We start from the raw sequence: 12375 nt of genomic DNA, 5'->3' as shown, positions 1-12375 counted from the left end.
TGATGTTGTAACTTGTCAGCGAGAATTAGAAATGAGACAGGAAGCCTACTAACAAAAGCCCTTTCTCCCGAGCATCCCATATTTGTGTCCACGTTGATGATGTCCAGGTCTCCACTACTGGTCTGTTTCTCTCTCTCTCTTTATCACACTCACATTCACACACACACACACACACACAAAAAAACTTTAATTAATGCCTGGGAAGGCTCTGATCAGTGCTTAAATATTGTTTTTGTATATTCAACGGAAGGCAGTATAAAAGGAGAAGAAAAAAAAGAATCTAGAACTTGCGGCAATTTCCAATCATACATTTTTAATGTTTATTCCGCTGTTTCTTAATTAAATCCATGCATCAGAATATAGTAAAAAGTCTAGTATCAGAAATGGGTTTTAGGGGTAGGGAGTAGACAAATTTATGGTGCATAATTTCCCAAGGAATGTTCATGAGGGATTTGAATTTTTTGAAAGAGATTCTTATGACATTTTACTGGCAATATATAGTTCCTGGGTTTTGGTGGAAGGGGGCATGAGACCTGTTGGGCTGTAAGACAATGTAAAGACAATATTCCCAGTCCTCCTACATCTGAAATGTGTTGGGTGGTTACCCTGAGGCAGCATTACATCAGTGTTAAAAACTAGTGTAACAGACTTTCTGCAAACACACACACACACCTTCACAGTCTCTCTCTCTCTCTTTCTCTCTGTCACACACACACACACACACACACACACACACACACACTTACAGAATTATCCTGGGCAGCAGCCTGATTCAATTAGAAGGAGGTGAGGAGCAGAGAGATGAGGGTCACACTTGCCATCGCAGCCCAAATGGAGATGCTTCCTGGGAGACCCAGCTTGTCTCTAAATTTGGGAGCTCCTGGGTCATTGTTTCATCACAGCCCCAGAATTGCTGCAGGGCTCACTGCGACTCTATATGTCTGACTATCTACACATCTACAATGTACATTTCAATTTAAAAAGCTCCTGCTCCCTCAGTGATGTTGTTTTCTTGCAGTGCTCTGCACACTGCTGCAGTCACCCAGGACTCCCTACAGCTACTAGATGTGCTGGTTTCTTTGCACTTGCATTTCAATGAGACTGAAATTCCAAGAACCATCTTTATATATAAGTTACATATATAAGTCACACACAGAGCAAAACATAGCATCCTCTATGAAAACACTTATCACCTACCCCTGAAGGAATAATGGCAACTACCCACCCTGCTGCTCATCTGCTATTGAAGTTTTAAAATGAGCATTCATAATAAGGAGGGTATTAGGTATAGATTTCCTGTAATGGTGGTTACTGACAACGGCCGGCAGTCAGGGATCAATGGTGCATAAACACCAGGCCTTCGTATTTTAAAGTTATTCAAACAAGCACTGGTTCCCATCTCCAGTGGGAGTGTTTACAAAGAGCACCTGACGGCATCTCCTCGCTCCCCCCACCCCGTCTAGATGGCCGTTCCTTTCAGCCTCGCCTACAGCTCGCGATGCAGAAACCTGTTACAGGTTACCTGTTACCTCTACAGGGTCTGACAAAAAAATAAATGTTTTTCTCAGCAAAAAAAAAAATCATTTTCCTTTTGCATTCAGCCTATCTGGAATTTATGTAACCCCGAGTTCTCCTTGCTTCGTGGTCCTGCTGTTATTACTTTTTCTAAGTGGGCCTGTCCACCAGATGTGTCCACAACACTAAAATGCAAATTCATCCATGCTGTTGCTGTTTCCTTGTGCTCAAGGGATCGAATGGCTTTATTTGTGTTAAATCACTCTTGTTTCTTTAGGGACTTTTTCTTCGACATTCTTGACATTTTAGAACACCAACAGTCCCAAAGACTTGCTCTCTACTGTAGTTTTCCTGTTCTGTTTCTGATTTCAGAGGATCTGGATTTGAATAAACAATAACTCCATCCAGAAACCCCTCTAGGAGGGCCAGCTGTTTGTGTTACAGTAATTTCGCTCAGCTCTTACAAGATGAAGAGTGGGGGAGATCAGCTTAAGACAACAAAGATACACAACAAGAAAGAGCACCAGCAGTAGGGGGCCTATTTCGCACACAGTGAAGGACAGGAGTAAGATTTTTAAAAAATGTCAGAGATTTGTTAAGTATAATCGCAGCCTAGAAAGTGCTGAGACTTTAGCAGAAAGTTGTTTAATTTGACCTTTCATTGGTGTCACCTTTGCAGAGAGTGAAATGTATCAAAGCACATCTACAAAGACCTTTGAATACTTATAGAAGCTGCTTGGGTCTTTGTTGCGTTCAGGATATATCAAAAATAAAAAAGAAGAAAAAAAAAAGACAGCACTAAGACATCAACAACACCCGCAGGATTCAGTGTCTCATCCTTTTCACGGACACGTCGGCTTTTATTAATAGCAAATCTCACAGGTTGCGAGTATAGGGGCATGAGTCTCCAAGAGTTAACATCGCCTGAAGTCAAGTGAGTTTGGATTCAGTGCTCTGTTCTGAATCAAATTGCGTGTGAGGCTTCTTTCCCTCAGGGGAGAAAGGGAAGACTGAGAGAAACTCAACAAAAACAAGTCTTTCTTGTTTTTTGGATTCCTTTCAGTGATCACTAATTACAGACTGACAAGGCGCTTGGTAAAAAAAGTACAAAAGCGGAAAAAAAAAACATTAAATACCCAGTGTAATTGCATTTATTGTGATAAGTTGGAACAAACATACTCCTCTCATCCTCCAGGGATTCTTGCGTGTGTTTGGATGCAAATGAATCTCTGTTATTTTAATAAGCCAACAGTAATATCTTAGTAATATGCAATAGGTCTTTGAAGTAATGAATTATGTCAAAGTTGAGAGCATTGCTGGGAGTTTGGAGCCATTTCCAAACCTCACTAGAAGATGCATTAGCATGACGTGCTGTTAGATATGATGGGAATAATTGAGGCTTCCGAACGAAGGTGCTGACGACTCCGTCGAGCTCGTTGCCAGGCCGGAGCTTGGTGCAACCACTAACCCCTTCGCAAGCTCCGCCCCTAGAATGCAGCATACCTTACTTAACTGGCAAGGAAGAGGGTGACTCAATTCTTTGTCTTTATTTCTACCTTCCGGGCTCAAGGTAGACTATTATTGCAACAGCTGAGGTGCAGTTTTGATTGATGACATTGTTTTCGACTGAAATTTCTATTGATTCCAAATGACAAGTTTGCTTTTACTTTGCGAGAGGGTGTGTCCATCCTCTTTGTGTGCGCCTAAAGTACAGGTGAATGCCGTGCTGTCAAAATGGAATTTAACGTTTGATTCTCTTGTTGTCAAGTGGTCTGACTAAGCAGACGCTTAGCGTCAGTTATTATTATTGTGTCACATATTATTATAATACATAGTATTATATCACACATTATAATATTCCCCATGTTCTCTCCTTGTTCGACCTCTCTTTGCAAAGTCTCCGTGTACAACTCTTTGGTATGTCTTGCATCGGTAGCTGTTGCATGCAATTCTAAGAGTGTTCCTTTCATGAGTGCAACAAGGTCATGGCACTCGGCAAAGTTATTCCACTTCAGAGCTACAGTATTTCTTGTAAGTCGAATCAGCGAGGAGTTGAAAAGAAAGATGGAAAAGGCAGGCTGCTCATATCACAGCGTTTTTTTTTGTTTTTTTTTTTAATTCCAGACATTTCTTTTAGCCTTTGTAAAGGTTGCTTTAAAAACCGTACAGTCAGAGAACAAATATGAGTCACTGGTAAAGACATCTTTATTCCTAAATGAGATACTTACTCTTACAGAACAATTATAAACAACTTATCTCCAATTTAAAGCTGTGTTACACAGTTTTCTACGAAATATTCTCAAGACTTTAGGATTTTCTTCATCCTTTCTTTCTCCAATATTGTTTCCACCAAAAGGCCTCTGACTTTGTATTGAACTCCTCAACAGCGGACAAATCCTGTCTTCTTTTTATCTCATGTCCACATATATCTGAGGCCACCATGACACCCGACTACCTGTCTGCTTTTCCTGGATTAATGTGATGCTACAAGGAGATGTTTGGCTTTTTGTATACAGCACATGAGTCAATTCATGTCTGCGGCTCAGAGGAGCACCGTCTGTTTCTCACGTTTCTAGACCTCTGGATCATTAAAATGCCTCTGGCAATTCACTCCTCACATAAGCTGTTTCTTGTCCTACACTTAGCTCCAACAACCCATTTTGGCAGACTGCAGTCGGATCACCTCAGAAAAATCCCAAATAAGGTATTTTCTGCACAAACCCTTTTCTTTCCCCCCCACCTCTGTTTCAAGTTCTGCTCTTGCTGGCCCTTATTTTTCTAAATCAGCATGCTCTATTAAAACAAAGCCAAACAAGGAGAATTATGCGAGGCAACAAACTTGGGAAATTCATTAGTCAGAGCATTGTTTTCACAAATTAAACATTAACTTTTCTTTCTTTCTTTTTTTCTAGTTCGTGCCTCGCATGAGACACGGTTGCCTGGGTGTTGTTTCTAGCTGTTTCATTCGCCTGGGATAATGAGAAAATTCTGCATATCAATATTAGCTGAAGAAATCTCATATCCATACTAGGATGAAGTTTGTTAATATAAAGTTATACGATGGGGTTTATGGGCTTTCTATGCTTCCCCCCAAAATAACAACAACAACAAAGGGAGGCAGAAAGACCAGGAAGAAGGGAACAAAAAGCGAGGTTTGGTTAGCAAACTTTATCAGTTTGTCCACATGGCTGACACACTTTTCATGGCTTATGCTCTGTGTCTGCCCAGTAGGTCTGGTAAGTAAATGATATATGCTTGTTGTTGGATTTAGAAGGGGGAAAGAGAGCAGCTGCATGCCTGGTCAGGATGCTGTGAGCCAGGCTGGAGGACAAGGATAGAGGTTCCCTGGGTCTCAGTGGATGGAGGATGCAACTGTAGCTGGTCTCAGGTCAGACAGTTTTGGGGCTAACAGTCGAGGCAGCGGTGATTTAGTCTGTTTTCTATCTAACTGCACTGTTTAGCTTTTGTGTTGTGTGATTACTGCAGTGTTACTATGATGCAACGTAGGTCTAACACTAAGGATGAGTTACTAGAGGGACCTAGACCTTGTAGCAAACCACAGCTTATTCAAAAATATGGATCAAAACAACAAAATAAGTAAACAGACAAAATAAACAGAAACATGCAATGAGCTCAGCTTAAGCATGTTTTTAATGTAGCTTTCTATGGCAATAACAAATTTAAATTATGTGACACTTAGAAGCACTTTGAAGTCACTGACACACAACTTTAAATATTAATTATTGCTAGACTACTACAAGAACATCCTGTACTGCAATGCAAACTGTACTACTGCTCGTAGTAATTCAGTACATGGGGGATGCTCTGAATTGGCTGCCTTGGGAATACAGAGGTTATTGACAAAGGTATTGATCATGTTAAAATTACATTCTGCTTTGAAGTGTATCTCAAAGGTCATGGGACGACAAGTAAATGGTGCGGTTAGAAAGTACTCGGGTGAGAATAGACACATACAGACACATGTCTGTTTACACATACTAAACTCCTCTCATGTAGCATTAGGTTGAAGAGTGACACCTTCCCTAGCAGACACATAAATAGGAAGTTTCATTTTCACTTTATTACTGGAGGTAACGGACTACATTAAGTTACCTCTGCATGCAGAAAATGTGTTCGCCTCAGCTTTTTAATCCATAAGAAGGTGCTTTTAATGAGGGGAGGATTTTATCCTATGGTGCATTATTCAATTAGAAGGAAGAGTAAAGAAAGGTCTGCAGTAAAAGTCCCAACAGTGGGACACTTGCCAGGTGGCTGCAGGATCACAGCGAGAAGGGAGGAAAGAATGAAGGGAGCAGAGCAAAAGAACAAAGAGAGTGAATGAGTCACGCAATACATGATGCGGGTTGCGTTAATTCAATCTTTAACACGTTCAGTTCTGGCCAGCTTAATGACGTGAGCCCACACACACACACACACACAGGCAGGTAATCATAGCTATGCCGGTGACAGCGGCTTCCACCTGCATAGGAAAGCAGAATGATAATATAATATTTTGGCTGGATTGGCATAGCATGCATTAGCGCTGATGACAGTTGCTGAATTGCAAATGCACTCGATGGCATGTTCCTGCTTCGGTGGATTATTAGCCCAGCGATTTGGCATTTTACTCTCTTTCTCAGAGAGTAAAGTGAAATATTGAAAAGTAGCATCATTTCTCACAAAAAGCTCCAGCCTATATTTGGCTGCTGTTTGAGCTCGAATGAAGAGGAAAATTTAGGTATGGAAAGTAGGAGACATTGTAGCTTTATGTTTTAAGGTTTGCCAAGTCGTATTTATGTTCGGCGTTGGCAGAAGCGCATTAAGAAGCCGGCAGGTGCAAACACATTCTGTTGCTGTATAGAACAACACTTGTCAGTGGTTCTTTCCCACTCTGTCACTACGTGAGGCAACGAGCTCAGTTTCTCAGGGTCCCTGAACAAATGAGCTCTGATTGAGCCTGATGTTTTTAAAATGCTTCAGTGCGTTCTCTCTCTTTGTACAAACACGCGCACACGGATACAGACGAACAGGTATTCACAAACACCTAGGGTTCTGTAAGCTTATCAGATTGACCCCGACTGCACACAGTTGGCAACAGAGTGGTGGAAGGTAGCAAAAATGAGTCAAATTTGCCTCGAAATAGCAGCTGGTGTCTGCCGGGCGAGATTTGGTGTGATTTCTCTTCCAAACAATAACCTGGAATCAGAGAGGCAAAAGCTGGGACACAATCTCGCTCGGCGGCCAAAGTGGGATAAGAATACAAATGCCCGTTTTGTATGTGGGAGAGAAAGCGAGGCAGGCTGGAATTGCACACAAAGTCCTTCAAATCCTCGGAGGCGCTAGGGGCCGTCATGTGCCGAGCGGCAAATTGATCATGACATAGCGCCGTGGAAAAAAGAATCCAGAACGTACAAGCGTGTCAAAGGCACAAAAGATGAGGCAGTGGATGCAGGGCCAGGGAGAAAGGGAACACACACAGACCACATCACTTCTACATCTTCACTGAAAAGTGGCAGAGCAGCTTATCTGGCGGTGTGTCTTTTTATCGACGCGCATGTGTGCATATGCAAAGATGTTGCTGCATCCTCAACACTGAGAAAAATCAACCGTTGCCATTTTCTGACAGTTGTAGCATCATGTGCCCACCTTGCTTTCTATCGCAGTTTGCGGTTAAATTTAGATTTCGAGTCGAACCCTGTGCACACAGAATCAGATGCAAACTCTTTGAAACCATCCATTTTACTGAATTGCTATATTTTCTAGGTTAAACACACCCTTCCTTTGAAGTGCATTTCTCTGTCCCAGAGCATGCAAGTATTATGCTCACAACCTTGAAATATTAAAGGCAGAGTGCTGCAAAGATATCTGGGTGAAATCCCCTCTCTGACTATTACTGCATTTTTGGTCAGTCACACACTTGATGGTGGCCATCTGCGTAAACCTTGTAGGATTTAGTAGTTTATACAAATGGCCTATGTAAAAAAGTAAATACTCGCTAGTAAGTAAATCTACCAGTGAAGAGGTCAGACGAGTGACTGGCTTTACACAAACATTGACGCTGCAGAAATGTGCCTTTCAACCTGTTTGCATTCCATGCTAAAATATTAATCATGAAGTGTTTTAAACCACAAGCTGCTTTGTCTGAGATTGAGTGAGAGCTTAGGCCTTGGCAGGATGACAACGGATTTCATGTCAACATAGTTTTTATTAGTTAATCAGGGATTGTTACAGATGTCTGTGTGTCTGTGTGTGTGTGTGTGTGTGTGTGTGTGTGTGTGTGTGTTTGGTGGTGGTGGTGGGGGGGGTTCTTTGGTTGGGCGGGAATGTGCAATTGGACTGTAGTTGTTTATAAGAAAGAAATGTGTCCTTGAGTGAATTGATAAATGTTTTTTTGTCACTACATAATTGATTTGGGCTGTAGTTGAAATTGAGCTTCATAAATCAAAATGATTTTCGAACCAGGTGGAATGCAATTATGCTTTTGGTTAAACCTTCAGCTGTGAACAGGCTACATGGAGTGTACTCCTTTCCCCCAAAGCCAGTTCCGGGGCTGTTCGAAGCCAGCGCCTAAATTAGAAGGAGTGCTAGTCATTTTGAGAGCCAACGAACTGTGTCTCAGTCAAGACAACTGGTTCCAGCGTGGCACCAAGTCTTTACTGGCCAGGAAATAGAGAACTGCTTAAGTTGAGTGCTGGAGGGTGGAAAGACTTGAGGTAAAACTTTGGTGTATATAGTCCTCACATATAGCAAGCACCACGAGCAGTACAAATGTGTTGGACCAGTCATGTTTGGATGCAAATGTGGACAGGCCGTGTTATTTCGCTTGGTGATGGTATTGCTCGGAAAGGTTACACAGATGAGTACAGGGACGTAATGACGTGGGTGAACGGAAAATCTACCCGGTTCTGAGATGTGCAAGTTGAACCAACTTTGAACCGGCACAAGCAACAGTCCAGAACTAACACCTGAACTGCATCAGTTGAAAAGGAGTGTTTTGCTACTCTAGTTAGAGTCCTCCATTGTCCTGCTGGATTTCATACAGCTGCACTGCTGCTTTGAAGTGATGCTTACCCTCAGTCTGCCCTTTGATCTGCTCACCTTGGCCTCCCTTGAACTTTCAAATCAATGCATTCCTACTCAATGCACTTCACATAGCATGGAACTTAAAGAGCTGAGTGAATAAGCACGGTTAAATGCATCACCCTACCATTGTTAACTGAAGGGCTGTTCAAGCATTCTTGGAGATTTTCGAGGGTGTTCTGGAGCGGTCAGCACTTTTTGAAGGCAAATTATTGTCTAGCACAAGAACCTCCTGCTGAGGTTTAGATGGATTTCCCCAAACGGGTGCTCTTGCAAATAGAACAAGGCATTATTGTGTTGGAAAGAGTAAGCCCCTCTTTCTCCTGGCAACTTTTGCTTTTGACCACCGTATTATGTTGGTATTTTTCTATCCCTATTCGTAAGACCTCCCTCCCTTGTTCCCAGCAAGTGAATTGGTTAACCACTAAGCAACAAGGGGTATTTCTTTCTGACTCACGACAGCTATTGTTTTTACCTTATCGCACTGGGGGGGGCTCACCACTTTGTCTTTTCTAGACCCAACAACAATAGGAAGTGCCGTTGAATTTTTTTCCCCCTTTTGACATCAATACCATTTTAGAAGTGTGCTCCGGTGCAGCCGCGCTGGCCTCTCTCTGCCTGGGGCTATAGATGATACGTGCAGCATACCTCAGCAGCTGAAGAACTCGTCCCGGTCCCTTCATGTCTCCAGTCCCCTTCTCCCCTACTCTCATGGCCAATTACCAATTCTCTTTTGAGATACAATGACATTGAGTTTTGACAGCTGACAGGTTTTTTTGTTGACACCCCCCTACCCCTTTCTCTTTCACCCCTCTTTTTCCTTCTCTGTCTGGTTTTGAAGGTCTTTAATCTCAGCTCAAAGACAGGTGGGGTGGTTGAGCTGAGCACTAAATGAAAGCCTGTGGAATTGTAGTTGCCTCTTTGACCTCAGGTTCTCCTTCCTCGACAGCGGGCCTCGTTACTGGCAGCAGGATGTCACCTCAGTGCGAGGCAGATCAAACGCCGTGTGAAGTGCGTGCTCACGCGCATGCACAGATCTGTGTGTATCAGTCAGAATCCTATTAGAACATCTGATAATGTCAAAAACTGGGTGAAAAAAAACCCCTCAACATGGACACATTTTAACCAACTTTTCAGGGTTCAAACTTCTCTGACAGGCCCAAAGTTTTAGCCGAGGGATCAAAGTCCCCGCAGTTGTCATCCCATTGCTGCTTTTCACTCGATAACCATCTGCAATTTGCAACTTAAAGGTCAAAGTCTGCATGAGGAAAACTGAAGCTAATCCATCTGCTGAGGATAACTCTGTCTCGATGACACTTTGTGATGAGTATGGCGACATCCTGGGCACGGAGAAGATCTAATATTTACTACATGCTGTGTTATTGAAAATGAGATTTTCCTTCGTGGATAGAAAAAGCCTCAGTAGACAATAAAACAGTTTCAAAACTATTTATAATATTCTCTCCCTGTAGCTGTCTCTTGTACTTTTGATGCCTAAAGCAACATCTTTCTCTCTTCCCTTGTTGTTTCATCTTTCTCCTGTTTATTTAGTTTTCTTTCTGCTCCCCTCATTCAATCTTTTCTCAATCTGGTGTTTCTGTCTACTGGTGCGGGAACAGGTCAAGGACAGGAAAATGATAACATTCGGTCATCCTCTGGTCAAATTAGGAGTGCGGCAACCTGAGCACAAGCAGGCACACTCACAAACACCCTGCGATGATGGATTACTCCAAGGGTGTAAACATGATTCATGGCTCCTTTGTGGGTATTAGTCCTACACACATACGCGCACAAATGTTCACGCACACAACCTCAACTGTACTTGTATTTCAGAAATGCACTCTTTTGTCAACACATTTTTTTTTTTTTTTATAATGCCAGACGAATTCCACCTCTGGCTCTTCACTAGCAACAAAACCTACAACACTGTTTGAAAGTCAACAACAAGAAAGAGGGAGAGAGCATTCAACACACTGCCTCCAGTCAGTCACGGCAGGTGGAAGCAGGTTCAAGGAGGTGTGTTTGTACCCAGACATACTGCCACACTCTCACTCACACCCAGACACAGATGTTGAATGCGTCTGATAGTATCAGCTTTGTTTCTGCACACAGACACACACCAGTGTGTGTGAAGTGATGAGGCAATTCTTTGTTGATGAATGTTTTTTTTTTCTCAATCTCTCAAAAAGGCATACATCAGCCTTTACAGAGTCGTAAAGCTAAGCGAGAAGGTTTGTCAGGAAACAGGGATGAAACGAGGCACAAACGGGTGATGAAGAAAAAGGGTAAAAATGTATGCAAGACACACTGGATGCAATCGATTAGCACTGCAGTGTAGGGAAACAAGACTAATAGTTTACAGTCAGCGCATTGACACAACTGTCCTTTGGGCTAAATGCTGGCATCAACATGCTGGCATGCTCACAGTGACAATACCAACATGTTCGTTTAGTCGAGGTACGACCGAGGCTGACTTGTCAATAGTTTTGCGGCTTTCACAGAATGAGTAAAAATGAAAATATTTAAGTCTGGAATGATGTGGGATTAAAAACTGACCCGTACACAGTTTGCCATCAGTGATAATAACCTGGGTATAAAGTGGTGAGCGGGACCACTCCCACTGGACACACATGCACACACACAGTCACAGCGCACACATCAGTCTATAAGCTCTGTGAGCTCCTTTATGCTCCTTTTCTTCCATATCCCCACTTTCTTCTCTACATTCCATATTTTTTGTCTCATTATTTTTACCTATTTTATCTCTTCTCTGTATGACGTTACATCACTGTCATGCTACCACCACCAGCACCCCACCACACAGTCTTTCCGTCCTTTTCAAATTTTTCTTTTCTTTTTTTTTTTTTAATACGTACAAAACAGAAGAAGCCTGTTTTGTCCCTGTGCTGGATGCTAAAAAATCTGACCTATTTCTGCTGAAAGACTCCTCACCACATCAGCTATTGTGAAACCCTCTGCAAGAATTATTTAAGATGCTTCACCAAGTTGATACAGATAAATGTTCCCATCAGCACTAAGTGAAACCCACCGACACTGACAGCACAGACAGCTATTTCTCAAAAGAAACTCAATTCAATTCTCATCTACAATTTTTTTCATCTTTTTTGCCAAAGAAAGTGAACTGTCCACACTTTGCTCTTGCTATTTTTCTCAAGATTCTTTCTCCCAATTACTGTCATCTGTGACCGTGGGGAGACTCATGGCTCACCCACTGGGTGCTGTCCAATGGATTTGATCCCCTGCTCTAGCCACAGCCATCTGTGTCTGCTGGCATTGTAATGACAAAAAAAAAAAAAGGCCCGCTGGTTTCTCCTCCAATCCCCAGCCTCAGTCCTTGTGCATGAGCTCCGGACAACAGTAATTTGGTATCAGCCTTTCATTCATTCGACCTCCCAGGCCTGCGTCTGCTCCTGCTTGCATAACCTTGTGGATGATGAAAACCGGATAAAAGGATAAATATATATTTGGAAATGGAAAATGAGCCAGGCACAAACAAGTACTATTTTGCTGTCTCTCTGCTCAGTTAGGCTAAAGAGATATGGGAAACATTCTGCTTATCCCCTGAGCTAATCCCTTTAGACAAACGTCCAATCCCTCAAAGCATGGTGCTTATTGCAACACTAGCCAATGTACTGCATTGTCAGATGTTGATTGTTTACAGTCCCATATTTAAATATTTGAATTTTTTTCTCTTCTGATAAATGCCTCTCTCTTTGCATTTCCATTCTCTTTCTTTTCTTGCCACACACTTTTGGAGAG

The 12375-nt window shown here is 42.4% G+C and overlaps 1 protein-coding gene across 6 annotated transcripts in view; it reads left to right on the top strand.

Moving 5' to 3' along the window:
• Positions 1-12375, top strand: part of pcdh7b (protocadherin 7b) — a 104011-nt gene that overhangs the window by 16993 nt on the left and 74643 nt on the right. The gene's annotated exons all lie outside the window — the stretch shown is intronic.

The sequence above is a fragment of the Channa argus genome, chromosome 12, assembly GCF_033026475.1.
Source record: "Channa argus isolate prfri chromosome 12, Channa argus male v1.0, whole genome shotgun sequence".
In the NCBI taxonomy this organism is placed as follows: Eukaryota; Metazoa; Chordata; class Actinopteri; order Anabantiformes; family Channidae; genus Channa; species Channa argus.
Note: the sequence above shows the minus strand (reverse complement) of the source record. Positions and strands in the feature narration are given on the sequence as shown.